This window comes from Pristiophorus japonicus, chromosome 9 (assembly GCF_044704955.1).
Source record: "Pristiophorus japonicus isolate sPriJap1 chromosome 9, sPriJap1.hap1, whole genome shotgun sequence".
NCBI lineage: Eukaryota > Metazoa > Chordata > Chondrichthyes > Pristiophoridae > Pristiophorus > Pristiophorus japonicus.
Window position 1 is genome coordinate 835,210 of NC_091985.1, and position 23,860 is coordinate 859,069.

The window sequence follows — 23,860 nt, forward strand, 5'->3', positions numbered from 1 at the left end:
AGTGTAATGCATTTTGGGTATTAGTTTAGCTAATTTACGGGGAAGGTTATCTCTTGGGAGTCAGGAGCTTTGCTCACCTCGAAGAATGATACCATAAGCGATATGGTATCACAGGGGGGAATGTAGAATTTACCAATATCTCGCAAAGATTCCAGGTACCTTTCCCCTGCAGAGGAGAAGAATCCCTTTCTGGACTTTTAAAATGGAAGGAAAACTTTGGGACACAAATGAATTTTAAAGGGGCAGACGAGGCCTGCAGGGGATAAAAGGGGGTGCATTCATGGAGACCCCCCACCAGTGTTTGGACTCATTGGAAAGGGAATTTAATTTGGAACTACCTACCAGAAAGATTGAAATCCTAAAGTGCACATGGAAGAAACTACGAACTTTAATCGAATTTGGGATTTTTAAAAGGTGTATGTTGGGTCTGCAAGAAAAGGGGTGGGGTCAATATCTAAAGGGGCAGTTTGGACATTGGAACTAATCAAATTGTCTGGGAACTATATACCCTTGAAACTAGCATTTAAACAATCAACGATGGAAGAAACATTTATCACCGCACCCGGAGGACCCAAATGTCACATACATATTCCAACACCTTTTCAACAGGCATAGAAATATGTGGCTCAGGCCAGACTAGCACAATGGAGAGCTTACCAACTTCGAAAAGCCTATTAATTCCAGATTAGTACCACAATCAAGTTTCAGTTCGCTGGCTGATCAATCGAAACAAAGAACTGAGCTAGATTTGATGGAAGATAAAGAAGCCTGTTTTAGTACAATTGAAGTCTGTTCTGGCAGTTAGGTGTGCTTCAAGAGACACTATTAAGTTAGCAGTCTCGTTGCACAAGTTCCACACCAGCCTCGAAAAGTGGGACCCCGAAACATCGGCAAAAGGAATCTCTAAAACCCAGACGAACAGCACCACAACAGCAAACAGGCTGTCAAAACGACTATTGGAAAGTTGTGGACCATCGCGACCAACCCAACAGTGACCAACCCGACAAAACTGAAGAAAAACCGAAGATTTTTCCACTCTACAAGCTGGTCCTACGCGACCAAGGGGTACAGACTACAGAACGTGGACAACTAAGGCCAACCCCAGGGACAACTAAGGCGAACCCTGGAGTTGGAACTGTCAAAAAGGGGATTGGTGAGCATAGCCCCTGAACCCCCTAGAGCTATAACTTAGTTAGTTAGGGGAATTGGGAGGGGGGAGGCTGGGATAACTTGTGTAAATGTATCTGCATTCGCCTCTTTACCCCATTTAGAGTTTAAGCTGTATTCTTTTCCCCACAGACTGTAATTGGACAATTTATTCAATGTGTTGTACCCCTCAGTGTGTATTGGTCTGTGTGTGTTATTAAAGGTGTGCCTTTTACTTCTTTTTAGACACACAATAAAGACAAACCTGCTTCCTACCTTGAAACCGATTGTCTGTCCAAGTCTGTCACAGTCCCTTCATAATTCCAGTTTCTAGAACCAAGGGTGTGGGAGCGATTCGGAACCACTCATATAAGGTCAGAAGGGAAAGCTGACCCCCTGCAAACCACCCCTTACACCCTTTAGGATTGTACCCTTTAGTTTATATTGACCCTTCTCGTTCTTCATACCAAATTGTTTCACTTTGCACTTTTCTGCGTTAAATGTCATCAGCCCCGCGTCTGCCCATCCCACCAGCCTGTCTCTGTCCTCTTGAACAGCAACAGTGCTGTTTGTTTCCTGCTTCATTCTTTTTCCGTGCAGATTGAGCAGGATGAAATCCAGTTCACTGGGAGAACTCCATGCCAGGATTTGATTCCTGCTCTTCCTTTTGGCCAGGCCCCGTGGAGATTAAAGGGAGTTTCTCCGGGTAAACAGGCAGAGAGCAGTGCATTCCACACACAGGCAGGCTGTGTCTGGACATACTGTGAGGAAGAAGGCCTTGGCAGTCCACGTTTGTTCCTTTGCAGTGCTTCACGAGGTTCTCCTCAGTTGATTTACCGGCCGCAGAGTTGAGTGGGAGCCCACCTCGGAGGTGTCAGCCTGGAAGATAATTGTCTGTGAGGGTAAGGGAGGCATTTAACAGGAACTCAGTGCACTTTCGTTCCTGAAAGAAAGAACTGGGTGTAATGTAACCAAAGTCCGAGTGTAATGTAGCCAAGTTTGCTGATGATACAAAGATGGGTGGGAAAGCAAGTTGTGAAGGGGACGCAAATAATTTGCAAAGGGATATGGGCAGAGTGGGCAAATATTTGTCAGATGGATTATAATGTGGGACAATGTGAGGGTGTCCACTTTGGTCGGAAGAATAAAAAAGCAAATTATTATTTAAATGGGGAGATTACAGTACAGAGGTGACCTGGGGTGACCTGGGCACAAAACACAAAAAGTTAAGATGTAGCTACAGCAAATAATCAGGAAGGCAAATGGAATGTTGGCCTTTATTGCAAGATTTATGGAGTATAAAAGCAGAGAAGTCCTGCTACAACTGTATTGGTGAGGCCACACCTGGAGTACTGCGTACAGTTTTATTGTTGACTTATAAAGAAAGGTTGAGTAGGTTGGGCCGCTACTCCTTGGAGTTTAGAAGAATGAGAGGTGACCTTATTGAAACATAGGGAGGATGTTTCCCCTTGTGGAGGAATATAGAACTGGGGGACATAGTCTCAGAATAAGGGGACTGCCCATTTAAAACTGAGATGAGGAGGAATTTCTTCTCTCTGAGGGTTGTAAATCTGTGGAATTCTCTGACCCTGAGAGCTGTGGAGGCTGGGTCATTGAATATATTTAAGGTGGAGATAGACAGATTTTTGAGCGATAAGGGAGTAAAGGGTGATGGGGAGCGGGCAGGGAAGTGGAGCTGAGTCCATGATCAGATCAGCCATGATCTTATTGAATGGCAGAGCAGGCTCGAGGGGCCAGGTGGCCGACTCCTATTTCTTATGTTCTTATGATCTTGCATTAACAACCACTGGACGTCTCAAAGTGCTTTCCAGCACTTTTGGAGTGCACTGTTGTAATATGGGAATTACAGCAGCCGATCTATGCACAGCAAGTTCCCACAAACAGCAATGTGATAATGAGCAGATAATCTGTTTTTGTTATGTTGATTGAGGGATACTGGGGATAGCTCCCCTGCTTTTCTTCACAATAGTGCCATGGGATCTTTTACATCCACCTGAGCGAGCAGAGCAGACGGGGCCTCGGTTTAACGTCTCATCCGAAAGATGGCCCCTCCGACAGTGCGGGGCTCCCTCAGTACTGCACTGGGAGAGTCAGCCTCGATTTATGAATTGAACCCACAACCTCCTGACTCAGGAGGTGAGAGTGCTGCCCACTGAGCCCCAGCTGGCCCCTTACAGAGAGGGAGTAAGACAGAGAGAAGTGTGTGGTAGGAACAACACAGTAACCAGACCCCGGGGGCAAAACCCCACCGAGACCCGGGGTCTGTAACCCCCCCGAGAACCGGGGTCTGTACCCCCCGAGACCCGGGGTCTGTACCCCCCCCGAGACCCGGGGTCTGTACCCCCCCGAGACCCGGGGTCTATATCCCCTGAGACCCGGGGTCTCTAATCCCCAGACCCGGGGTCTATACCCCCCCGAGACCCGGGATCTGTACCCCCCCGAGGCCCGGGGTCTATACCCCCCCAGACCCAGGGTCTATACCCCCCCGAGACCCGGGGTCTGTACCCCCCCGAGACCTGGGGTCCGTACCCTCCTCCAGACCCGGGGTCTGGACCCCCCCGAGACCCAGGGTCTATACCCCCCCAGACCCAGGGTCTGTACACCCCGAGACCCGGGGTCTGTACCCCCCGAGACCCGGGGTCTGTACACCCCCGAGACCCGGGGTCTATACCCCCCCCAGACCCGGGTCTATATCCCCCGAGACCCGGGGTCTCTAACCCCCAGACCCGGGGTCTATACCCCCCCGAGACCCGGGATCTGTACCCCCCCGAGGCCCGCGGTCTATATCCCCCCAGACCCAGGGTCTATACCCCCCAAGACCCGGGGTCTGTACCCCCCTGAGATCCGGGGTCTATACCCCCCCAGACCAGGGTCTATACCCCCCGAGACCCGGGGTCTGGCCCCCCCCTGAGACCCGGGGTCTATACCCCCCCCAGACCCAGGGTCTATACCCCCCCCGAGACCCGGGGTCTGTACCCCCCCGAGACCCGCGGTCTGTACCGCCCCCAGACCCGGGGTCTGGACCCCCCAGACCCAGGGTCTGTACCCCCCCCGAGACCCGGGGTCTGGCCCCCCCCTGAGACCCGGGGTCTATACCCCCCCCAGACCCAGGGTCTATACCCCCCCCGAGACCCGGGGTCTGTACCCCCCCGAGACCCGGGGTCTGTACCGCCCCCAGACCCGGGGTCTGGACCCCCCAGACCCAGGGTCTGTACCCCCCCCAAGACCCGGGGTCTGGACCCCCCCCAGACCCAGGGTCTGTACCCCCCCAAGACCCGGGGTCTGGACCCCCCCCAGACCCAGGGTCTGTACCCCCCCAAGACCCAGGGTCTGTACCCCCCCGAGACCCGGGGTCTGTACCCCCCCAGACCCGGGTTCTGGACCCCCCCCAGACCCAGGGTCTGTACCCCCCCGAGACCCGGGGTCTGTACCCCTCCGAGACCCGGGGTCTGTACCCCCCCGAGACCCGGGGTCTGTACCGCCCCCAGACCCGGGGTCTGGACCCCCCAGACCCAGGGTCTGTACCCCCCCCAAGACCCGGGGTCTGGACCCCCCCCAGACCCAGGGTCTGTACCCCCCCAAGACCCGGGGTCTGGACCCCCCCCAGACCCAGGGTCTGTACCCCCCCAAGACCCAGGGTCTGTACCCCCCCGAGACCCGGGGTCTGTACCCCCCCAGACCCGGGTTCTGGACCCCCCCCAGACCCAGGGTCTGTACCCCCCCGAGACCCGGGGTCTGTACCCCTCCGAGACCCGGGGTCTGTACCCCTCCGAGACCCGGGGTCTATACCCTGCAGGACCTTCTCTGCCAGACCCGGACAGCTGGTTATTTCTGGAGCTCTCGGTAAAGCTCCTTGGCCCGGGTTCTGACAGATCCCAGGTCTGCTCCTGTTTCCTGTGTAGGTCAGGCAGACACTCCTTCGCCCTGACATCCTGTTTGCCGAAAAAGTGTGAAAAAGAAGCTGTAATATGGTCATGGCAAAGGGAGAGGAACAGGTCACGGTGAGTAGCGTTGGCGGAGAGCCAGCACGAGCGCCTTGGGCCTGTAAGGACAGAATGAAAAAAGGAAAAGAAAGACATTTATATATAACACCTTTATGGACGGGAGTGTAGTCATGGTTGTAATGTGGGAAATGCGGCAGCCAATTTGTGCACAGCAAGATCCCACAAACAGCACTGTGATAACGATCAGATAATCTGTATTTGCTACGTTGATTGAGAGAAACTGTTGGTCAGGACACCGGGATAGCTCCGCTGCTCGCCTTCGAAATACTGTCATTTTACATCCACCTGAGAGAGCAGACGGGACCTCGGTTTAACGTCTTATCCGAAAGACGACACCTCTGACAGTGCAGCACTCCCTCAGCACTGCACTGCGAGTGTCAGCCTAGATGTATGTGCTCAAGTACCTGGAGCTATATGGGAGAAGTTATAGTTCCAATTAATTCCTGAAGCATAACACCCAATCATGTAATGAAAATATACTCAAGTTACAAAAACAATCCCACACGCTACATCTCTGAAAGGAATGCAGCTACACAGGAACAGGAGGAGGCCCATTCAGCCCCTCGAGCCTGTTACACAAGAACAGGAGGGGGCCCATTCAGCCCCTCGAGCCTGTTACACAAGAACAGGAGGGGGCCCATTCAGCCCCTCGAGCCTGTTACACAAGAACAGGAGGGGGCCCATTCAGCCCCTCGAGCCTGTTACACAAGAACAGGAGGGGGCCCATTCAGCCCCTTGAGCCTGTTACACAAGAACAGGAGGAGGCCATTCAGCCCCTCGAGCCTGTTACACAAGAACAGGAGGGGGCCCATTCAGCCCCTCGAGCCTGTAACACAAGAACAGGAGGGGGCCCATTCAGCCCCTCGAGCCTGTTACACAAGAACAGGAGGGGGCCCATTCAGCCCCTCGAGCCTGTTACACAGGAACAGGAGGAGGCCATTCAGCCCCTCGAGCCTGTTACACAGGAACAGGAGGAGGCCCATTCAGCCCCTCGAGCCTGTTACACAGGAACAGGAGGAGGCCATTCATCCCCTCGAGCCTGTTTCACAGGAACAGGAGGAGGCCATTCAGCCCCTCGAGCCTGTTTCACAGGAACAGGAGGAGGCCCATTCAGCCCCTCGAGCCGGTTACACAGGAACAGGAGGTGACCCATTCAGCCCCTCGAGCCTGTTACACAGGAACAGTAGGAGGTCCATTCAGCCCCTCGAGCCTGGTGTACAGGAACAGGAGGAGGCCCATTCAGCCCCTCGAGCCTGTTACACAGGAACAGTAGGAGGCCCATTCAGCCTCTCGAGCCTGGTATACAGGAACAGGAGGAGGCCCATTCAGCCCCTCGAGCCTGTTACACAAAAACAGGAGGAGGCCATTCAGCCCCTCGAGCCTGTTACACAGGAACAGGAGGAGGTCATTCAGCCCCTCGAACCTGTTACACAGGAACAGGAGGAGACCCATTCAGCCCCTCGAGCTTGTTACACAGGAACAGGAGGAGGTCATTCAGCCCCTCGAACCTGTTACACATGAACAGGAGGAGGCCCATTCAGCCCCTCGAGCCTGTTACACAGGAACAGGAGGAGGCCATTCAGCCCCTCGAGCCTCTTACACAGGAACAGGAGGAGACCGATTCAGCCCCTCGAGCCTGTTACTCAGAAACAGGAGGAGGCCCATTCAGCTCTTCGAGCCTGTTACACTGGAACAGGAGGGGGCCATTCAGCCCCTCGAGCCTGCTAGACAGGAACAGGAGGAGGCCATTCAGCCCCTTGAGCCTGTTACACAGGAAGAAGAGGAGGCCATTCAGCCCCTCGAGCCTGTTAGACAGGAACAGGAGGAGGTCATTCAGCCCCTCTAGCCTGTAACACAGGAAAAAGAGGAGGTCATTCAGCCCATCGAGCCTGTTACACAGGAACAGGAGGAGGCCATTCAGCCCCTCGAGCCTCTTACACAGGAACAGGAGGAGGCCCATTCAGCTCTTCGAGCCTGTTACAAAGGAACAGGAGGAGACCCATTCAGCTCATCGAGCTTCTTACACAAGAACAGAACGAGGCCATTCAGCCCCTCGAGCCTGTTACACAGGAACAGGAGGCCAATCAGCCCCTCGAGCCTCTTACACAGGGACAGGAGGAGACCGATTCAGCCCCTCGAGCCTGTTACAAGGAACAGGTGGAGGCCATTTAACCCCTCGAGCCTGTTGCACAGGAACAGGAGGAGGCCACTCAGCCCCTCGAGCCTGTTACACAGGAACAGGAGGAGGCTATTCAGCCCCTTGAGCCTGTTACACAGGAACAAGTGGAGGCCATTCAGCCCCTCGAGCCTGTTACACTGGAACAGGAGGACACCATTCAGCCCCTCGAGCCTGTTACACAGGAACAGGAGGAGGCCATTCAGCCCCTTTGAGCCTGTTACACAGGAACAAGAGGAGGCCATTCAGCCCCTCGAGCCTGTTAGACAGGAACAGGAGGAGGCCATTCAGCCCCTCTAGCCTGTAACACAGGAACAGGAGGAGACCATTCAGCCCCTCTCGCCTGTTACACAACAACAGAGGAGGTCACTCAGCCCCTCGAGCCTGTTGCACGAGGAAGAGGAAGAGGCCATTCAGCCCCTCGAGCCTGTTACACAAGAACAAGAGGAGGCCATTCAGCCCCTCAAGCCTGTTACACAGGAACAAGAGGAGGCCATTCAGCCCGTCGAGCCTGTTATACAGGAACAAGAGGAGGCCATTCAGTCCCTCAAGCCTGTTACACAGGAACAGGAGGAGGACTATTCAGCCCCTCGAGCCTGTTTCACAGGAACAGGAGGAGGCCCATTCAGCCCCTCGAACCTGTTACATTAGGAACAGGAGGAGGCCCATTCAACCCCTCGAACCTGTTACATTAGGAACAGGAGGAGGCCCATTCAGCCCCTCGAGCATGTTACACAGGAACAGGAGGAGGCCATTCAGCCCCTCGAGCCTGTTACACAGGAACAGGAGGAGGCCATTCAGCCCCTCGAGCCTGTTACACAGGAACAGGAGGAGGCCATTCAGCCCCTCGAACCTGTTACACAGGAACAGGAGGAGGTCATTCAGCCCCTCGAACCTGTTACACAGGAACAGGAGGAGGCCATTCAGCCCCTCGAGCCTGTTACATAGGAACAGGAGGAGGCCCATTCAGCCCCTCGAGCCTGTTACACAGGAACAGGAGGAGGCCATTCAGCCCCTCGAGCCTGTTGGACAGGAACAGGAGGAGGCCACTCCGCCCTTTGAGCCTGCTCTGCCATTCAATTTGACCATGGCTGATGTGTACAGCTCCATTTACCCATCTTTGCTCTATATCTATTACAGGGACCCACATTTACTTTCACCAATCTTTTCCTTTTTACAAACCTATAGAAGCATTTACTGTCTGTTTTTATGTCTCTTGCTAGTTTACTCTCATATTCTATTTTCCATATCTTTATCAATTTCTTGGTCCTTTGAAGAATTCGAAAATCCTCTCAAACCACAGGCTTACTGCACTTTTTGGCAACATTATAAGCCTCTTCCTTTGATCTAATACTATTTTTAACTTCTCTTGTAAGTACAGTTGGATCACTTTTCCTGTGGGGTTTTTATGCCTTAAAGGAATGCATATTTGTTGTAAATTATGTATTAATTATTTAAACGCTAGCCATTGCTTGTCTACAATCATACCTGTTAATGTAGTTTCCCAATCTACCTTAGCCAACTCTCCCCTCATACCTACGTAGTTTGCTTTGTTTAGATTTCAGACCCTAGTTTCAGATTGAAATAAATCACTTTCAAACTCAACATAATATTCTATCATATTATAGTCACTCTTCCCTAAAGACCCCTTTACTACGTGGTTATTAATGAACCTGTAATGACTGTATTACCCTTGTTACATGTGCCTCTAATTTCCTGATTGATACTGTGCCCTACATTACCATTACTGTTTGGGGGCCTATAAACAACTCCCACCGATGTTTTCTGTCCCTTGCTGTTTCTTAGCTCAAACTGATTCTACGTCTTGATTTTCCTTTCTCTCTCCTGTCTTTATCACATCCTTTATTATCAGGGCTACCCCTTCTCCTTTTCCATTTTGCCTATCGTTTCTAAAAGTTAAGTATCCTGGAATATTTAGTTCCCAAACGTGGTCACTTTACAACCACGTCTCTGTACTGGCTATTAGACCAAACCTATTCCTTTCTATCTGCGCTATTAATTCATCTATTTTGTTGCGAGTGCTTCGTGCATTCAGATATAATGCCTTTAGCTCTGACTTTTGTCTATTTTTCCCTGATGGACAGCAATGCCCTCTTGTTACTCTCTGTCCCTTCCTGACCCACTCGGCTTATTTTTACCCAAACTCAGCTCTGCTCTACAGCCTTGACATTTCTCTTGCTGCTTTGAAATTTACTCTTTCCTCAATCATTTGTGAATGCAGTTCGGAAGTGTTTAAACTAATATGGCAGGGGGATGGGAACCTATGCAGCGAGACAGGGTGAAGTAATATGGGGCCCAAGTTTCCACATGATTTGCGCCTGATTTTTCGGAGCAATTGGTGGAGAACGGACTATCTTAGAAATCGCAATTCTCCACATTTTGTTTTCTGCAGTTCTAGTCAGGTAGAACAGTTCTGCTTTGGAACAGAATTTTTTCTTCAAAAAGGGGCGTGTCCGGCCACTGACACCTGATTTGAAAGTTTCCACAGTGAAAACGTACTCCAAACTAAAGTAGAATGGAGCCAGTGAAGATTTTTGTAGAACTGAAAAAAACTGTTCTACACATTAAAAAATCAGGCACAGGTTACAAATTAGGCGTCCAGAACGAGGTGGGGGAGCGGGGGGGAGGGAACTCATTAAATTCTACAATAAATCCTTATTTATACTTCTACAAATATTATACAAATAAATCCAATCTGAATAAACATTTATAAGCAAAGAAAAGATTAAATAAACCATCTTCCTACCTGTGTGAAAGTGCTTCAGCCAGGGAGAATTCTGCAGCCGTTCGTGTCGCTGAGCGGGAGGGCGGGGGGAGAGAAAGCTGTTCGTGTCACTGAGCGGGAGGGAGGGGAAGGAGACAGCGGCTTGTTGCCGCGGAGGGGAGGGAGGGGAAGGAGACAGTGAGAAGGGAAGCCTCAGTGCTGATGTGCTGATGGCAATGTGATTTTATTAAAAAATGTTCAAAAATTAAACAGCTACAAAGAACTACAAAAATGGCCGAGTGCCAATGTTTCCTTCACACTGAGCATGTGCGAACGCTCCAACGCGCTCGCGCAGCGTTGCCGGCAGGAAAAAAACTAATTTAAATAGTACCCGCCCCCTCCCACTTACAAAATCGGCGCGAGTGTAGGCTCCGCCCCCCTGGGCACCGCGCCAAACAGACAAGGAGCTGCAAAGCACTCGAGAATAGCGCGTTTTTTTCTGGCGCCGTTTTAGGCGCGAAAAACGGGCGCCCAGCTCGGAGGGGCACCCGTTTTTTATCCTGTGGAAACTTGGGCCCATGGAATCAGAAACAGATGGTAGAAAGGTAAAAAGCAACAGTGGAAGGCTGAGTAAACAAAGACAAGAAACAAAAAGGGCCACACTACATCATAATTCTAAAAGGACAAAGGGTGTTAATAAAACAAGCCTGAAAGCTTTGTGTCTTAATTCAAGGAGTATCCGCAATAAGGTGGATGAATTAACTGTGCAAATAGATGCTAACAAATATGATGTGATTGGGATTACGGAGACGTGGCTCCAGGATGATCAGGGCTGGGAACTCAACATCCAGGGGTATTCAACATTCAGGAAGGATAGAATAAAAGGAAAAGGAGGTGGAGTAGCATTGCTGGTTAAAGAGGAGATTAATGCAATCGTTAGGAAGGACATTAGCTTGGATGATGTGGAATCTATATGGGTCGAGCTGCAGAACACCAAAGGACAAAAAACGTTCGTGGGATTTATGTACAGACCTCCAAATAGTAGTAGTGATGTTGGGGAGGGCATCAAACAGGAAATTAGGGGTGCATGCAATAAAGGTGCAGCAGTTATAATGGTTGACTTTAATATGCATATAGATTGGGCTAACCAAACTGGAAGCAATATGGTAGAGGAGGATTTCCTGGAGATGGTTTTCTGGACCAATATGTTGAGGAACCAACTAGGGGGGAGGCCATCTTAGACTGGGTGTTGTGTAATGAGAGAGGATTAATTAGCAATCTCGTTGCGCGAGGCCCCTTGGGGAAGAGTGACCATAATATGGTGGAATTCTACATTAGGATGGAGAATGAAACAATTAATTCAGAGACCATGATCCAGAACTTAAAGAAGGATAACTTTGAAGGTATGAGGCGTGAATTGGCTAGGATAGATTGGCGAATGATACTTAAGGGGTTGACAGTGGATGGGTAATGGCAGACATTTAGAGACCGCATGGATGAACTACAACAATTGTACATCCCTGTCTGGCGTAAAAATAAAAAAGGGAAGGTGGCTCAACCGTGGCTATCAAGGGAAATCAGGGATAGTATTAAAGCCAAGGAAGTGGCATACAAATTGGCCAGAAATAGCAGCGAACCCGGGGACTGGGAGAAATTTAGAACTCAGCAGAGGAGGACAAAGGGTTTAATTAGGGCAGGGAAAATAGAGTACGAGAGGAAGCTTGCAGGAAACATTAAGACGGACTGCAGAAGTTTCTATAGATATGTAAAGAGAAAAAGGTTAGTAAAGACAAACGTAGGTCCCCTGCAGTCAGAATCAGGGGAAGTCATAACGGGGAACAAAGAAATGGCAGACCAATTGAACAAGTATTTTGGTTCGGTATTCACGAAGGAGGACACAAACAACCTTCCGGATACAAAAGGTGTCAGAGGGTCTAGTAAGGAGGAGGAACTGAGGGAAATCCTTATTAGCTGGGAAATTGTGTTGGGGAAATTGATGGGAATGAAGGCCGATAAATCCCCAGGGCCTGATGGACTGCATCCCAGAGTACTTAAGGAGGTGGCCTTGGAAATAGCGGATACATTGACAGTCATTTTCCAACATTCCATAGACTCTGGATCAGTTCCTATCGAGTGGAGGGTAGCCAATGTAACCCCACTTTTTAAAAAAGGAGGGACAGAGAAAACAGGGAATTATAGACCGGTCAGCCTGACCTCAGTAGTGGGTAAAATGATGGAATCAATTATTAAGGATGTCATAGCAGCGCATTTGGAAAGAGGTGACATGATAGGTCCAAGTCAGCATGGATTTGTGAAAGGGAAATCATGCTTGACAAATCTTCTGGAATTCTTTGAGGATGTTTCCAGTAGAGTGGACAAGGGAGAACCAGTTGATGTGGTGTATTTGGACTTTCAGAAGGCTTTCGACAAGGTCCCACACAAGAGATTAATGTGCAAACTTAAAGCACATGGGATTGGGGGTAGTGTGCTGACGTGGATTGAGAACTGGTTGGCAGACAGGAAGCAGAAAGTAGGAGTAAATGGGGACTTTTCAGAATAGCAGGCAGTGACTAGTGGGGTACCGCAAGGTTCTGTGCTGGGGCCCCAGCTGTTTACATTGTACATTAATGATTTAGACAAGGAGATTAAATGTAGTATCTCCAAATTTGCGGATGACACTAAGTTGGGTGGCAGTGTGAGCTGCGAGGAGGATGCTATGAGGCTGCAGAGTGACTTGGATAGGTTAGGTGAGTGGGCAAATGCATGGCAGATGAAGTATAATGTGGATAAATGTGAGGTTATCCACTTTGGTGGTAAAAACAGAGAGACAGACTATTATCTGAATGGTGACAGATTAGGAAAAGGGGAGGTGCAACGAGACCTGGGTGTCATGGTACATCAGTCATTGAAGGTTGGCATGCAGGTACAGCAGGCGGTTAAGAAAGCAAATGGCATGTTGGCCTTCATAGCGAGAGGATTTGAGTACAGGGGCAGGGACGTGTTGCTACAGTTGTACAGGGCCTTGGTGAGGCCACACCTGGAGTATTGTGTACAGTTTTGGTCTCCTAACTTGAGGAAGGACATTCTTGCTATTGAGGGAGTGCAGCGAAGGTTCACCAGACTGATTCCCGGATGGCGGGACTGACATATCAAGAAAGACTGGATCAACTGGGCTTGTATTCACTGGAGTTCAGAAGAATGAGAGGGGATCTCATAGAAACGTTTACAATTCTGACGGGTTTAGACAGGTTAGATGCAGGAAGAATGTTCCCAATGTTGGGGAAGTCCAGAACCAGGGGTCACAGTCTAAGGATAAGGGGTATGCCATTTAGGACTGAGATGAGGAGAAACTTCTTCACCCAGAGAGTGGTGAACCTGTGGAATTCTCTACCACAGAAAGTTGTTGAGGCCAATTCACTAAATATATTCAAAAAGGAGTTAGATGTAGTCCTTACTACTAGAGGGATCAAGGGGTATGGCGAGAAAGCAGGAATGGGGTACTGAAGTTGCATGTTCAGCCATGAACTCATTGAATGGTGGTGCAGGCTCGAAGGGCCGAATGGCCTTCTCCTGCACCTATTTTCTATGTTTCTATGTTTCTATGTTTCTATCCTCCCATCATTAGTTTAAAGCCCTCTCTACTGCCCTAGTTATTTGATTCTCCAGGACACTGGTTCCAGCCCGGTTCAAGTGGAGCCCGTCCCAACGGAACAGCTCCCTCTTGCCCCAGTACAGGTGTCAGTGCCCCATGAATTGAATCCCCTTCCTCCCACACCATTCTTTGAGTCACACATTTAAACCTCCAGCGCTGGATTTTAGGGTCTTTTGCGCTCTGTTTCTCCTGCGCCCCGCGGTGACCCTGGGGTCCGGTTTAGCGGCAGTGTGGAGCAGCACCGCGGGAAGAGCTGTGCACGGTGTGGAATGCCCCCGGTTGTGACACCGGTCTGAGTTTGGACTTCAGCCAGACCCGTCCGCCCCACAGCGCGCCCCGCGGTGACCTGGGAAATCTGGGCCGTCCAACCATCCCGACAGCAGAGCGGTGAGTTACGCACTCCTACAGTACGTGTGATTGTTGCTACTGTTAATTTGTTTTGTGATTTGTGTTGTGGCGTGGGCAATGTATTGGGAATGTTTTTGTGGGTTTTCTCAGGTTCCCCCCCCGCCCCCCCAGGCCTCTCTCGGAGCGGTCCAGGCCCGGCGCTTTATCTGGGGAGTTTCCCTCACTAACACCTCCCTGAGTGCTGCACCCCCCTGACTCAGGGCCCAGCTTCCCAAACTCACCCACTGAGGGGCAAACTGTTCCCGGGCGCTAACTTTCCCGCCCCGCCGCCATTCTCGCCCCAAATCATCAAAGCAGTAAACCCATCCTCTAATCCATTTGTCTCTCTGCGTACAGTTTTGGTCTCCGTACTTAAGGAAAGATATACTTGCATTGGAGGCAGTTCAGAGAAGGTTCACTAAGTTGATTCCGAAGATGAGGGGGTTGACTTATGAGGAAAGTTTGAGTAGGATGGACCTCTAATAATTGCAGTTCAGAAGGATGTGAGGTGATTTTATTGAAACTTATAAGATAATGAGGGCGCTCAACACGGTGAATGCAGAGAGGATGTTTCCACTGATGGGGGAGACTAGAACTAGAGGACTTAATCTTAGAATCGGGGATGCCCATTTAAAACTGAGATGAGGAGAAATTTCTTCTCTCAGAGGGTTGTAAATCTGTGGAATTCTCTGCCCCAGAGAGCTGTGGAGGCTGGGACATTGAATATATTTAAGGTGGAGATAGACAGATTTTTGAGCGATAAGGGAGTAAAGGGTTATGGGAAGTGGACGGGGAAGTGGAGCTGAGTCCATGATCAGATCAGCCATGATATTAAATGGCAGAGCAGGCTCGGGGGGCTGTATGGCCTACTCCTGCTCCTATTTCTTATGTTATGTTCTTATAATTTGCACAGGTAATCATCCGGAGACTATTACCTTTGAGGTTCTGCTTATTAATTTGAATCCTAGCTCCTGAAACTCCCTCAGCAGAACCTCATTCCTGGTTCTCCCTATCTCATTGGTTCCTACGTGGACCATGACAATTGGATCCTCTGTCTCCCACTCCAAGTTCCTCTCCAGCCGCGAGGATTTGTCCTTAACCCTGGCCCTGGGCAGGCAACGCAGCCTTCGGGACTCATGCTCTCAGCTGCAGAGAACAGTATCTATCCCCCTAATTATACTGTCCCCTATCACTAACACATTCCCTTTCACTCCCCCCACTTGAATGGCCTCATGTACCACGGTGCTGTGGTCAGTTTGCCCAAACTCCCTGCAGTCCTTTTCATCATCCATGCAGGCAGCAAATACCTCATACCTGTTGGACAGGGTCAAGGGCTGAGGCTCCTCCATCACTGTATCCAGTGTCCCCATACCTGCCTCGCTCGTAGTCACACCCTCCTGTCCCGGACCATGTGAATGATTTAACCTGAGGGGTGTGACTGCCTCCTGGAACACAGTGTCCAGGTAACTCTCCCCCTCCCTGATGTGTCGCAGTGTCAGCAGCTCGGACTCCAGCTCATCCACACGGAGCCCGGCTCCCTCGAGCTGCAGACACTTGCTGCCGATGTGTTTGCTCGGGATCGCGATGCTCTCCACCAACTCCCACATGTGTTTGCTCGGGATCGCGATGCTCTCCACCAACTCCCACATGTGTTTGCTCGGGATCGCGATGCTCTCCACCAACTCCCACATGTGTTTGCTCGGGATCGCGATGCTCTCCACCAACTCCCACATGCTGCAGTTACCACACACCACTGTCGGGCCGTCTCTCTAAACCTTATTTTATTTATATCATTAGTTGCAGTATTTATTTCAAACGAGACTCCCTCAGCAATTGTTGTATGTGGAGCTTCTTCGTGGCAAATGAGCCAAAGGAGGACAGCGGAAACGTTACAAGGACACCCTCAAAGCCTCCCTGGTAAAGTGCGACATCACCACTGACACCTGGCAGACCCTGGCCGAAGACCGCCCGAGGTGGAGAAAGTGCATCCGGGAGGGCGCTGAGCTCTTCGAGTCTCAATGCCGCGAGCGTGAAGAGGTCAGGCGCAGGCAGCAGAAGGAGTGTGCGGCAAACCAGTCCCATCCCGCCTTCCCTCGATGAATGTCTGTCCCACCTGTGACAGAGTCTGTGGCTCTCGTATTGGACTGTTCAGCTACCACTTCACTACAGGAGTGGGAGCAAGTCTTCCTCGATTCCGAGGGACTACCCATGATGATGATTCAAATGACTATTTTTACTTTTAGTTTGTAGTTTTAATTGGTTAATTTAGTTTAAGTGCTTAATTCCATAAAGTTAGAGTCGTTAATACTCTCCCAATTCTGAATTTAATCCACTTACCGAATCGAGAGAGCAAAGGAGCTGTAATACTCACCAAGCAATCACCTAGCTGCTGTCCTGTGATGTTACATTTTGTTTTTTGAATTCCCTGCTCTGCTCTCTATGCCGTTCCCACGGCCAGCATTCCCACCCAGGTCCGCCTGTGTTCTGCCATCATTCTGGTGAATCCACACTGCGCCACCTCTCCAAGGCCCATACCTCCTTCCTGGGGTGCGGGGCCCACAACTGAACACCGTTGCCCCAGATGGGGTCTGACCAGAGCTCTGTACAACTATAGCATGATTTACACCGCTTTGTGTAGCAGCCACTGAGATAAAGACCCAACATCCCAGCAGCCTATTTAATTTTTTTGTGATTTCTGTACGAGTCCCTCAATCTCACTGCCCCTCCACAGCTCCTCCTCTCTCACCATTTACAGAATACTCTGATCTACCTTAGAAAGTGGATGCCCTCACACCTCCCCCCATTAAACTCCATCTGCCACCCTGTTGCCCACCCACTCGAGAGATGTTCCTTTGCAGCTTCCTGCTCCCATCCACACTGTTCACTGAGCCACCTAACTTGGTGTCGTCAGCAAACTTAGTGTCATGTATCTTACATTATTATATATAACTGTATCCTAACATGCTATACATGACTGTAATAAGATATGACCTGTAACCACCAGCATACCTTACCACCAGGGTGCACTTGCAAGAGACAGGTATATAAGGACAGGTCTCAGGCAAGTGCAGCATTCCAGAGCTGTGAAATAAAGGTGCAGGTCCAGAGTGACTTTGACTTCACTACATGCCTCGTGTGAATCTGTACTGAGGGAACAGGACTTTACAGTGGCGACGAGTTACGGGATTACAGAATCCACAGAATGGCGAACAATAGATCAGATGAAAAGTACAATGCGGGAGACAATTGGGAGGACTTTATAGAAAGGCTCCAGCAAAGCTTTGTAACCAAAGACTGGTTAGGCGACGATAAGGCAGACAAGAGAAGAGCCCATCTCTTGACCAGCTGTGGCTCGAAAACATACGCTTTAATGAAGGCTCTGTTGGCACCCGAGAAACCAGCAAGCAAGTCGTTTGAAGAATTGAGCACACTGGTAAGAAACCACCTGAAGCCAGCGAGCAGCCTACACATGGCCAGATTCAGGTTCTACAACTACAGACGCTGTGTGGGCCAGAGCATACCCGACTTCGTGGCGGAACTTCAGAGGTTGGCTAGTTTATGTCAGTTCTCCGATGAACTGAGGAGAGAAATGCTGAGAGACTTTTTCATTGAAGGAATAGGCCACGCAGGCATATTCTGAAAGCTCATAGAGACCAAGAACCTGACCTTAGAGGCAGCAGCACTGGTTGCACAGACATTCTTGGTCGGGGAAGATGAAACGAGGTTGATTTACAATGCAGGTAAGACAACTAACGAAATATCGGAACAAGAAGTTCACAGCACTAAACAAGCTGCTACCCCCACACACAGACAAAACCGGGAGAACAGGCTCTCGACAGCAGGCAGAAGCCATCAAGGGTCACAGGAACGGCCTTTCACACCTCATCAACCCACAATGCGAGCAATCAACTACAAACTGAGAGAAGCTCAAGAGAGATCAGCCAGACGCAGCTCATTCTTTGAACACTTTGAACAATGGAACAGGTCTGTGCTGGAGGTGTGGGGGTGGGCACTCGGCAAGGGGATGTCGATTTCAGCAGGCTGTTTGCAGAAATTGTGAATATACAGGGCATTTGGCCCGCATGTGCAAAAAAACGGCAGCTCGGCTGGTATACGAATCGGATGGGTCGGAAAGCGGACCAGAAGATGGTGGGGACAGTACTCGGGACACCGATGTACAGCAGGTCAACATGATCAATGGCCGCTGCTCCTACAACAGGATGCCTCCTATAATAATGAGGGTCCTACTCAACGGGATATCTGTCAACATGGAGCTGGATACGGGAGCGAGTCAATCTCTGATCGGCGCTCAACAATTTGAACAACTGTGGCCGCATAAAAGAGTCAGACCAAAACTCACAAGGGTCGACACCACACTAAGGACCTACACCAAAGAAATCGTACCAGTCCTCGGCAGCGCCATGCTCTCTGTCACACACAAAGGGACAGTGAACCAACTTCCCCTGTGGATTGTCCCCGGAGACCCACCAGCACTGCTGGGGAGAAGCTGGCTGGCAAAACTAAACTGGAAATGGGATGATGTCCATGCCATGGCATTAGAGGAACGGACCTCCTGCTCAACAGTTATAAAGCGATTTGAACATCTCTTTCAGCCAGGTGTGGGCACTTTCAAAGGGGCCAAAGTCAAAATATACATCACACAGGATGCTAGGCCAGTCCATCACAAGGCCAGAGCTGTACCCTATGGGATGAGGGAAAAGATTGAACACGAACTAGACAGGCTTCTGCGGGAAGGCATTATATCACCTGTGGAATTTAGCGACTGGGCAAGTCCCATCGTCCCAGTCATGAAGCCTGATGGATACGTACGAATCTGTGGGGACTACAAATCTACCATAAACAGAGTCTCCTTACAGGACCAGTACCCGCTGCCCAGAGCGGAGGACTTATTTGCCACATTGGCTGGAGGTAAACTTTTCTCAAAATTAGACCTCACATCTGCGTATATGACGCACGAATTGACCGAGGAATCCAAGCTATTCACCACCATCAACACACATTGAGGCCTTTTCATGTACAATCGATGCCCATTTGGCATCAGGTCGGCAGCTGCCATATTCCAGCGCAACATGGAGAGTCTGCTCAAGTCCATCCCGGGGACGGTTGTATTTCAAGACGACGTACTTATCACGGGCAGGGACACCGACTGCCATCTCCGTAATTTGGAGGAAGTACTAAAGCAGTTGGATCGGGTAGGCCTACGAGTCAAGAAATCCAAGTGCCTGTTTCTCGCACCCGAGGTTGAATTTTTGGGCAGAAGGATTGCCGCTGATGGAATCCGCCAACAGAGTCCAAAACAGAAGTAATTCGCCTGGCACCCAGGCCCCGGAATGTTTCAGAACTGCGCGCCTTTCTCGGGCTGCTCAATTACTTTGGGAACTCTATGCAGAACTTAAGCACACTGCTGGAGCCTCTCCACGTGCTACGCAGGAAGGGGTGTGATTGGTTTTGGGGGGACGCCCAGGAACACGCCTTCAATAAGGCACGCAACCTTCTGTGTTCCAACAGTGTTTTGACTTTCTTTGACCCAGGTAAAAAGTTAGTTCTCATATGTGATGCATCAGCGTATGGGGTCGGGTGCGTTTTGCAACATGTCAATAGTGCGGGCAAATTACAACCCATAGCTTATGCCTCCAGGTCACTTTCGCGGGCGGAGCGCGGGTACGGAATGGTAGAGAAGGAGGCGCTCGTGTGCGTGTACGGTGTCAAAAAGATGCACCAATAACTTTTGGGGCCAAGTTCGCAAAAGAAACCGACCACAAGCCCCTCACGTCCCTCCTATCCGAGAGCAAGGCAATAAACGCCAACGCCTCGGCACGAATTCAACGGTGGGCACTCATGCTGGCATCCTACGACTACACCATAAGGCACAGACCAGGCACAGACAACTGTGCCGACGCACACAGCAGGCTACCCCTGGCGACCACGGAAGGGTCTGACGAACAGGACTGTGAGCTAGCCATGGCAATCAATGCCTTTGAGTCCACAGGTTCGCCCATGACGGCTCGCCAAATCAGAGCCTGGACGGCCAGCGACCCCACGTTATCCTTAGTAAAAAGATGTGTCCTAACCGGTGACTGGGCAGAGGCTCGCAATGCCTGCCCCGAGTAATTAAAACCCTTTCACAGGCGCATGCATGAGCTATCACTACAAGCAGACTGCCTGATGTGGGGCAGCCGAGTAGTCATGCCTCTGTGAGGCAGAGAGGCATTTGTCCGGGAGCTCCACCACGAGCACCCGGGGATCGTTCTCATGAAGGCCATGGCCAGATTCCACGTCTGGTGGCCTGGTATTGATGTGGACTTGGAGCTCTGTGTCCGAAGGTGCACCATTTGTGCCCAACTCAGTAATGCCCCCAGGGAGGCTCCACTGAGCCCCTGGCCCTGGCCTACCAAACCGTGGTCGCGGGTGTTCGTAAACTATGCGGGCCATTCATGGGCAAATTATTCCTCGTAGTTGTAGATGCATTTTGAAAGTGGATCGAATGCACCATTTTAAACTCGAACACAACCTCCACCACTGTGGAGAGCCTCGCAACCATGTTTGCAACGCACGGAATCCCTGACATATTGGTCAGTGACAATGGTCCGTGCTTCACCAGCGCAGAATTCCAAGACTTTATAATTGACCACGGCATAAATCACGCCAAGACGGCACCGTTCAAGCCGGCCTCCAATGGCCAGGCGGAGAGAGCAGTACAAATCATTATACAAGGCATGCTTAAAATCCAAGGTCCCACGCTGCAGGGTCGCCTGTCGCGACTGCTGCTGGCATACAGATCTCGTCCGCACTCACTGACTGGGATCCCCCCGCGCAACTGTTGATGAAAAGGACTTTGAAAACAAGTCTCTCATTAATCCTCCCAGACATGCACAAAATCATTGAGGCAAAGCGCCGTAAGCTGACTGAGTACCATGACAGAAATTCGAGGGGGAGATGGAATGAGATAGGGGACACAGTGTTTGTACTAAACTATGGCAGGGGTCCCAAAGGGCTTGCAGGGACAGTAACGGGCAAGGAAGGAAACAGGCTACTGGTAGTACAAATGGACAATGGCAAAACCTGCCGGAGGCATGTAGACCAAGTCAAAAGCAGATTTACCAACAACACTGCGGAACCAGAGGCAGACTACAATGTGGAACTCGCACCACACCTGGTGGACAGACAGAGGGAACAACCTGAGGAAAGGGCAATCCCAACAGACAGCCCAGGCGAGTCAACAACAATCACACCAATCGAAACAGACAGCCCAGGCGAGATACCAGCAACCACACCCAAAGAAAAACAGACACCAAGGCAAACAACTGAACCACAACTAAGACGCTCCACACGAGAGCGTAGACCACCTGAGAGACTGAACCTATAAAGACAATAAGAACTTGGGGGAACGTGATGTCATTATACATTAATATATATAACTGTATCCTAACATGCTATACATGACTGTAATAAGATATGACCTGTAACCACCAGCATACCTTACCACCAGGGGTGCACTTGCAAGAGACAGGTATATAAGGACAGGTCTCAGGCAAGTGCAGCATTCCAGAGCTGGAAATAAAGGTGCAGGTCCAGAGTGATCTTGACTTCACGACATGCCTCGTGTAAATCTGTACTGAGGGGACAGGACTTTACACTTAGCTATACGACGCTCTAGTCCTTCATACAAGTCATTGCTAAATATGCAGAATATCTGAGTGATAAGGAGCTAACACTCCCTGCAGTTTGACAGCTGGTCCATGTCAGTTATTGATAAGAGACAACCGCATTAAAAATCATCTCATTTGGTGGTGTTTTCTGGAGTGCAGAATCAGTTGGCTTATCATGTACAAGGGGTGAAGAAGGTTTTAAAAAGTGGGTGTTGGAACACATAGTTTAGATTCGATGAAGATCTGATCAACAAGTGTAGCCAGCCTTTGAATTCGCCAGCTAAACCTTGCAAGGTTTTGTCATAAGTGTCGGTTTCATGATTCTAAACTTAATAAATCTGTGACAGCTGACATTCAGTGTTATACTAAACCTGTATCGAACCTTGGTTAGACCACACTTGGAGCACTACGTACAGTTCTGGTCACCATATTATTAACAGGATATAGAGGCACCGGAGAGGGCGCAGAGAAGATTTACAAGGATGATACCAGAAATGCGAGGGTACACATATCAGGAAAGGATGAGCAGGCTGGATCTCTTTACACTTGAAAAAAGAAGGCTGAGGGGTGACCTAATCTGAAAGATTTTGATAGAGTGGATACAGAGAGAGTGTTTCCACTTGTGGGGAAGAGTATAGAAACATAGAAACATAGAAAATAGGTGCAGGAGCAGGCCATTCAGCCCTTCTAGCCTGCACCGCCATTCAATGAGTTCATGGCTGAACATGAAACTTCAGTACCCCCTTCCTGCTTTCTCGCCATAACCCTTGATCCCCCGAGTATAACTAGAGGCCACCAATATAAGATCGTCACCCAGAAATCCAATAGGGGATTCAGGAGAAACTTCTTTACCCAGAGAGTGGTGAGAATGTGGAACTCGCTGCCACAGGGAGTGGTTGAGGTGAATAATATCGATGTATTTAAGGGAAGGCTGGATAAGTATATGAGAGAGAAGGGAATAGAGGGTTACGCTGATAGATTTAGATGTGGAAAGACGGGAGGAGGCTCGAGTGGAGCATAAACGCCGGCCTGGACTGGTTGGGCCGAATGGCCTGTTTCTGTGTTGTATATTCTGTGTAAATCCTGTGTTATGTTGCAAATCCTACTGACCTGAGGAATAGATTATAAGGAAGAACACTCGAACAGGCCGGATATCCCCTTTCTGTGGTGCAAAATTGATTGTATCACCCATTATACACCCACCCGTTATACACCCAACCGTCCGTTATACACCCGCCCGTTATACACCTGCCCGATATACACCCACCCGTTATACACCCAACCGTCCGTTATACACCCGCCCGTTATACACCTGCCCGATATACATCCACCCGTTATACACCCGCCCGTTATACACCTGCCCGATATACATCCACCCGTTATACACCCGCCCGTTATACACCTGCCCGATATACACCCACCCGTTATACACCCACCCGTTACACACCCGCCCGTTATACACCTGCCCGATATACACCCACCCGTTATACACCCAACCGTCCGTTATACACCCGCCCGTTATACACCTGCCCGATATACACCCACCCGTTATACACCCAACCGTCCGTTATACACCCGCCCGTTATACACCTGCCCGATATACATCCACCCGTTATACACCCGCCCGTTATACACCTGCCCGATATACATCCACCCGTTATACACCCGCCCGTTATACACCTGCCCGATATACACCCACCCGTTATACACCCACCCGTTACACACCCGCCCGTTATACACCTGCCCGATATACACCCACCCGTTATACACCCAACCGTCCGTTATACACCCGCCCGTTATACACCTGCCCGATATACATCCACCCGTTATACACCCGCCCGTTATACACCTGCCCGATATACACCCACCCGTTATACACCCACCCGTTACACACCCGCCCGTTATACACCTGCCCGATATACACCCACCCGTTATACACCCAACCGTCCGTTATACACCCTCCCTCATACACCTGCCCGTTATACACCTGCCCGATATACACCCACCCGTTATACACCCACCCCTTATACACCCACCCGTTATACACCCGTCCGTTATACACCCACCCGTTATACACCC

The 23,860-nt window shown here is 50.3% G+C and overlaps 1 protein-coding gene across 1 annotated transcript in view; it reads left to right on the top strand.

The window, feature by feature from the left end:
- The first annotated feature begins 1,880 nt into the window (after window positions 1-1,880).
- The window catches only part of LOC139272914 (methyl-accepting chemotaxis protein 3-like), a 30,202-nt gene continuing 8,222 nt past the window's right edge, over window positions 1,881-23,860 (top strand). The window contains exon 1 of the mRNA XM_070889015.1: window positions 1,881-1,993. The gene's annotated coding sequence lies outside the window, so the exon portion shown is untranslated. The remainder of the gene's footprint in view (window positions 1,994-23,860) is intronic.